Raw genomic sequence first — 7,950 nt, 5'->3', positions numbered from 1 at the left:
TCATTCCATTCTGTTAAGGCTAGAGTACACTTTGGAGGCCCAATTTCAAAGTGATTAGGTAGTTTTAAAAGTTACTTTTTCTGTTAGTTCAATGTTTGCTTTATCAGGAAAATACAAAATATAAAGGGCTTAACGCGCAAAATTTTAAGATAACGACTGAAGTTTAAGCATAGGTATTAGATTTTTTCACGCAAACACTACTGAATAAGTTGCAATATTGTATTGTGAAAATGTAAACAAAATAACAATCAGATGATCACAAACTGAAGAAGAGAAATAGGGAAGCAAAATAGAACATTAAACGTAGTGATTTTACTTGTGAATTCGGAAAAAAATCCTTTTGTATCCATTTTGAAGCTCAATTTGAAGCATGGAACACCAACAAACATTGATTAAAAGTGTTAAAGTGATTACAGTGTTCAGAAATAGTGTTAGATACCAAGTTGAGTTATCCCTCTTTACCAATTTTAAAAAAAATACACCTCTTAACGGGCAAAATCTTGAATTGTGATACTTTTTCTACCCCCACCCCCTTACCATTTGTCAGAAAAGAGTGCATATTATCTTCCAAATAGAAAAGCAGGGTAGTCAGATGATCAAAAACTTAAGAAGAGAAAGAGGGAAGCAAAATAGAACATCCAACATAATGATTTAACTTGTGAATTACGAGAAAACTATTTTTTTTACCCATTTTTGAAGCTTAATTTGAAAATTGGAACACAGACAAACATATATTAAAAGTGTTAAAGTGATTACAGTGTTCAGAAATAGTGTTAGATACCAAGTTGAGTTATCCCTCTTTACCACTGTTAAAAGAAATACACCTCTTGTCGCGCAAAATCTTGATCTGTGATACTTTTACTTCCCCCACCCCCAACCCATTTTTTCAGAAGAGTGCATATTATCTACCAAATACAAAAGCAGGGTAGTCAGATGATCAAAAACTTAAGAACAGAAATAGGGAAGCAAAATAGAACATCCAACATAGTGATTTAACTGGTGAATTCTGAAAAAACAACACTTTTTTACTCATTTTATTAGCTGAATTTAAAGCTTGGAGACAGAAGAAAAAAAATTTAAAGTGCTAAAGTGGTTACAGTGTTCAGAAATAGTGTTAGATACCAAGTTGAGTTATTCCTCTTCATCACAGTTAAAAGAAACACACCTCTTGTCGCGAAAAATCTTGAACTGTGGTGCTTTTACTACCCCCACCCCCTACCCATTTTTCAGAAAAGAGTGCATATTATCTTCCAAATAGAAAAGCAGGGTAGTCAGATGATCAAAAACTTAAAGAAGAGAAAGAGGGAAGCAAAATAGAACATCCAACATAATGATTTAACCTGTGAATTATGAGAAAACCATTTTTTTTACCCATTTTTGAAGCTTAATTTGAAACTTGGAACACAGACAAACATAAATTAAAAGTGTTAAAGTGATTACAGTGTTCAGAAATAGTGTTAGATACGAAGTTGAGTTATCCCTCTTTATCACTGTTAAAAGAAATACACCTCTTGTCGCGCAAAATCTTGAACTGTGATACTTTTACTTCCCCCACCCCCTACCCATTTTTTCAGAAAAGAGTGCATATTATCTACCAAATACAAAAGCAGGGTAGTCAGATGATCAAAAACTTAAGAACAGAAATAGGGAAGCAAAATAGAACATCCAACATAGTGATTTAACTGGTGAATTCTAAAAAAACCCACTTTTTTACTCATTTTATTAGCTGAATTTAAAGCTTGGAACTGAAGACAGAAAAAAAAATTAAAAGTGCTAAAGTGGTTACAGTGTTCAGAAATAGTGTTTGATACCAAGTTGAGTTATCCCTCTTCATCACAGTTAAAAAAAAACACACCTCTTGTCGCGCAAAATCTTGAACTGTGATGCTTTTATTACCCCCACCCCCTACCCATTTTTCAGAAAAGAGTGCATATTATCTTTCAAATAGAAAAGCAGGGTAGTCAGATGATCAAAAACTTAAAGAAGAGAAAGAGGGAAGCAAAATAGAACATCCAACATAATGATTTAACTTGTGAATTATTAAAAAAACTATTTTTTTACCCATTTTTGAAGCTTAATTTGAAACTTGGAACACAGACAAACATAAATTAAAAGTGTTAAAGTGATTACAGTGTTCAGAAATAGTGTTAGATACCAAGTTGAGTTATCCCTCTTTACCAATTGAAAAAAAAATACACCTCTTAACGCGCAAAATTTTGAACTGTGTTGCTTTTACTACCCCCACCCCCTTCCCATTTTTCAGAAAAGAGTGCATATTATCTTCCAAATAGAAAAGCAGGGTAGTCAGATGATCAAAAACTTAAAGAAGAGAAAGAGGGAAGCAAAATAGAACATCCAACATAATGATTTAACCTGTGAATTATGAGAAAACCATTTTTTTTACCCATTTTTGAAGCTTAATTTGAAACTTGGAACACAGACAAACATAAATTAAAAGTGTTAAAGTGATTACAGTGTTCAGAAATAGTGTTAGATACCAAGTTGAGTTATCCCTCTTTACCACTGTTAAAAGAAATACACCTCTTGTCGTGCAAAATCTTGAACTGTGATACTTTTACTTCCCCCACCCCCTACCCATTTTTTCAGAAAAGAGTGCATATTATCTACCAAATAGAAAAGCAGGGTAGTCAGATGATCAAAAACTTCAGAACAGAAATAGGGAAGCAAAATAGAACATCCAACATAGTGATTTAACTGGTGAATTCTGAAAAAAACCCACTTTTTTACTCATTTTATTAGCTGAATTTAAAGCTTGGAAGACAGAGAGAAAAAAAATGAAAGTGCTAAAGTGGTTACAGTGTTCAGAAATAGTGTTTGGTACCAAGTTGAGTTATCCCTCTTCATCACAGTTAAAAGAAACACACCTCTTGTCGCGCAAAATCTTGAACTGTGATGCTTTTACTACCCCCACCCCCTACCCATTTTTCAGAAAAGAGTGCATATTATCTTCCAAATAGAAAAGCAGGGTAGTCAGATGATCAAAAACATAAAGAAGAGAAAGAGGGAAACAAAATAGAACATCCAACATAATGATTTAACCTGTGAATTATGAGAAAACCATTTTTTTTACCCATTTTTGGCTCACGTAAGTGTAGCCTATGCGATCGTAACTTTGTCTGTCTGTGCGTGCGTTTGTGCGTGCGTGTGTGCGTGTGTGTGTATGTCTGTGGTAGAAACTTTAACATTTCCGAGTCTATGTGTGAGTGGTTATCCAAGACTATGGATAAAGCTCGCATAAGATTACGTCACGGTCAAAAGTGTTTGACGTCAATTAATGCATCATGACTGCATGCCTCCCTGTAGTCTTTCTCTCTCGCGTGGTGTGTGTGGTCTCGGTCATTGTTATTTTGAGCGGGCCGAGACTATTTGGCAGTCGTGTCCCTGTAAGTAGGCTACATGCAGACACAGACAGATCTAGATCTAGTGTCTCTCTTTCTTGCACAGTCGTCACCTAAGCTTACTGTGTGTGTGGGTGTGTATGTGTGACGGAGTGATTGAGTTTGTGTTACTGTTTGTCTATTTCTTACGTGAGCCTTGAAGGCTTCGCCTCTTGTTGAAGCTTAATTTGAAACTTGGAACACAGACAAACATAAATTAAAAGTGTTAAAGTGATTACAGTGTTCAGAAATAGTGTTAGATACCAAGTTGAGTTATCCCTCTTTATCACTGTTAAAAGAAATACACCTCTTGTCGCGCAACATCTTGAACTGTGATACCTTCACTTCCCCCACCCCCTACCCATTTTTTCAGAAAAGAGTGCATATTATCTACCAAATAGAAAAGCAGGGTAGTCAGATGATCAAAAACTTAAGAACAGAAATAGGGAAGCAAAATAGAACATCCAACATAGTGATTTAACTGGTGAATTCTAAAAAAAACCCACTTTTTTACTCATTTTATTAGCTGAATTTAAAGCTTGGAACTGAAGACAGAAAAAAAAAATTAAAAGTGCTAAAGTGGTTACAGTGTTCAGAAATAGTGTTTGATACCAAGTTGAGTTATCCCTCTTCATCACAGTTAAAAAAAAACACACCTCTTGTCACGCAAAATCTTGAACTGTGATGCTTTTACTACCCCCACCCCCTACCCATTTTTCAGAAAAGAGTGCATATTATCTTCCAAATAGAAAAGCAGGGTAGTCAGATGATCAAAAACTTAAAGAAGAGAAAGAGGGAAGCAAAATAGAACATCCAACATAATGATTTAACTTGTGAATTATTAAAAAAACCATTTTTTTTACCCATTTTTGAAGCTTAATTTGAAACTTGGAACACAGACAAACATAAATTAAAAGTGTTAAAGTGATTACAGTGTTCAGAAATAGTGTTAGATACCAAGTTGAGTTATCCCTCTTTACCAATTTAAAAAAAATACACCTTAACGCGCAAAATCTTGAACTGTGATACTTTTACTTCCCCCACCCCCTACCCATTTTTCAGAAAAGAGTGCATATTATCTTCCAAATAGAAAAGCAAGGTAATCAGATGATCAAAAACTTAAGAAGATAAATAGGGAAGCAAAATAGATTATCCAAAATAGTGATTTAACTGTAGATTTCAGAAGAAAAAAAAACCTTTTTTTTTTAATCATTTTTGAAGTTGAATTAGAAGTTTGGAAGACAGAAAAAAAGAAGAAAAAAAGTGCTAAAGTGGTTACAGTGTTCAGAAATAGTGTTAGATACCAAGTTGAGTTTTTGCTCTTTATCACAGTTAAAAGAAACACACCTCTTGTCGCGCAAAATCTTGAACTGTGATCCTTTTACTACCCCCGCCCTCTACCCATTTGAACAGAAAAGAGTGCATAATTTGTATTCTCTTCCAATTAGAAAAATAAGTAAAAGCAACTGGACATTTTTAAAATACATCTTTTCTGTCAGTCGAAGGATTGCTTAGTCCATTAAAAACAAACAGACTAGGATTTAACGCACCCATTTTAAGAAAAAGTTAACATGATAATTGATATATCAGACTTTTTTATGCAATTACTACTGAAGATTCCAGACCAGGTAAAACAATCATTTTATATCCTTTGTCAATGTCACATTTGTTTCTTTTTTTATAAATCTATCTATAGTGAGTCTTGTCTCTTTGTGTCATTTAGTTATTTTCAAGAATTCTATCCTGGCCACAAAAAACAGAAAAAAACACCCACCTACCTACCCTATATTTTTTAGCCATGTTAATAGAAACAGACAATTTATTTGTTTTGGCCTAAAGATCTTGAAACATTTGTTTTAATAGAGAAATAACAAGTACAGCCATTAGCTGTGTCACTCGAATTTCTTTGTCAGGCTGAAACTTAGCTGTTGCGTTGGTGTCTGCTGTGTGTATCTGGGTCCAAAGCAACTTTCACATTCTCATCTACACACTCACGTTACACAAGTATATATACAATTCCACCCACAGAGGCGTTCGGGGATGGGGGTCTCGCACTCGGGCGAATCACACCACAAAATACAAAGTATAACGTACACAGATTTTACTATTGAACCAAAAAGCAAATTAAATCATGAATAAATCAATCAAGCAAAACTTCCACACAATGACACACTCACTCTCGGTTCACACTGCGCTCTGGACGTGCACACTTGGCAGCACGTATACCGTTCCGGCACCGTTTGTCTTCCTGCAAGTCCAGCATAGGCACACGATTGTCCAAGAATCACAATAATCCTCGTGAATGTCACAGCAGGCATAGTAGAAAAGTCCAAAAGGGTGCGTTGATGGTGGTAATCCGGTGTACACACACACACACACACACACACACACACACACACACACACACACACACTCCGGTTTGGTAAGTTACCTGATAAATAATGTAGCCTGTGGATTTAACGGGGAGACTGGTCAGACAGGAAGAGCAATACTTTCACATTTCCGATGTTCAGCGATAAACTTGTTTTCTTCGAGAGTTCGATCTTCGTGCGATTCTGGCGCGTTGTCACCAAGAACGTAAAAAAACCCAGGATATCATCATGATGCCTCTCTACAAAAACCAGGTCTAGGAACTCTTCATCTAAAGTCAGTCAGTATTAGCCCCTCAACACAATCCTCATCTTGTCCCATAGTGATTTCTGCCGCCAAAGAACATGTGGTTCTTAACTCACAAGACGGATTTGTCGTCTTCCATTGCGAAATTCAGATCTACCCCAACTACGTGCATTGATCTGAGCAATAAAATGTAGATGCGATAATCTGCAAACATCTCTTCAACACAATCTGCATCTTGTCCCATCGTGATTTCTGTCGGCAAAGAACATGTGGTTCTCAACTCACAAGACCGATTTGTCATCTTTCAGAAATTCAGATCTGCCCCAAGTATACGTGCAATAAAATGTAGAAGAGATAATCTGAAAAAAAATCTTTTCGCGTGAACGCTGCCACGTTGTCATCAGTCCGATGTCTGTTATCCAGAGCAGAGCAGGGATGAACACACTTTTTCATCAGTAGTTTTTTATGTTTATCCGCAGACTGCTTTCCATTATACTTGTCGTCTGTTTTAGCTTGACTCGTGGGGTTCTTCAGCCAGGCAAAAAGTGCTTGTTTACTGACACGTTCTCACGTACGACATGTCGTAAATGCAAGTTCTAACGATTGTTTTTTATTGCACTGATAGAGAATGTCGATATTTGTAAACGTCTGCCATTTCCTAATGTTTATTTCATTATTTTGCATACGGATATGGCTAGTAAGTGGATAATCTGTTACGACACGAAACGCGTTCTAAATCCGGGAAGGGAGGCTACTCCAACGAAGAAGGGAGGCTACTCCAACGTACTTTCCAAAGTGTGCTCCAGCCTTAACACTTCTTGTCAGTTTCCCTGTTTTAGACTAAAATCAAGTACACAGATATGCTGTTATTCTGCTGTGGCGGTAAAGGCAGATATTGTGTGTTCTGTTTATGTTTTAGTATCGTTTGAGATAATGTTCTTTCGTCAAATGGGACTAGCAGACGAACTTTTGCACCCGTGTTCCAACGTTAATTACTGTATGAAGTTCGGTTTTCTGGGGAAAATAGTGTATGAAACCGCTTTATGTTGTTTAAATTGATGAGATGTGTGCATTTGGTTGCGTGTGATCTGTTTATAAAATGAAATATTGTTGAAAACTGACCGTCGGATTGCAGTCAGTGTTGTCGAAGAAACTGCGTTAAAAGAAGGGGAACTACTCTTGTCGGCAAGAGTATGAGTTACTTGCCTTGGGAATTTGCTTGTGATGAACGGTGTGTGCACGGCAGATCTAGATTCAGAAAACAATATAACTCATGGATTTTATATGGAGATTCATGTGTTCAGGCCTGTAGTTGTTAATTTAAATGCGGTATGTTTGTATTGTTTGCTCCAGAGATGTATATTTCGTACGTATAGAGCGTTCGGAACTTTTCAGTCGCAAAAGTAGTACCAAAACAGAACAGCTTCTCAACCCATTGCACTATCGAGGATTCAGGCTGTTGCTGGCTCGTTATTTGTTTGGTTGCTGGGTCATTATCGAAAAATAACTAGCTCTACAAGTTTACAGAGGTAAAGAAGCAGAGGGGGGAATAATGTATGTTACACGCTTTGATGCCGAAATCAATTATTTTGATTATGCATTTATTTCTGAAAATTTTTACCTTTACATACATTCAGTCACTATCTTAAACACTTATGTTTTCAGTATTCGTTTCAAGTGATCACGAACGTAGAAAAATGGGTATCAAAGCGTTGTTACATTTTGTTGTGCATTCTGAATAGTGTGCCAACAGGCCTTGGTCAGTCAATCACGTTTTATCTGTGCACTAAGTGTTTGACGGTAAAAGAATAACACCAACCCCGTTCTCCTGTATATAACTGAAAGCCACATTTTCTTCTTCATTCAATTTCTGTTTTTAAAAACTTCGTCAACTTTCCACTTACACGACACGGTCGCTTTACCAAGCTTCAATGAA

This window comes from Littorina saxatilis, linkage group LG17 (assembly GCF_037325665.1).
Source record: "Littorina saxatilis isolate snail1 linkage group LG17, US_GU_Lsax_2.0, whole genome shotgun sequence".
Lineage (NCBI taxonomy): Eukaryota > Metazoa > Mollusca > Gastropoda > Littorinimorpha > Littorinidae > Littorina > Littorina saxatilis.
The sequence above is the reverse complement of the archived record's forward strand: the minus strand, read 5'-3'. Positions refer to the sequence as shown.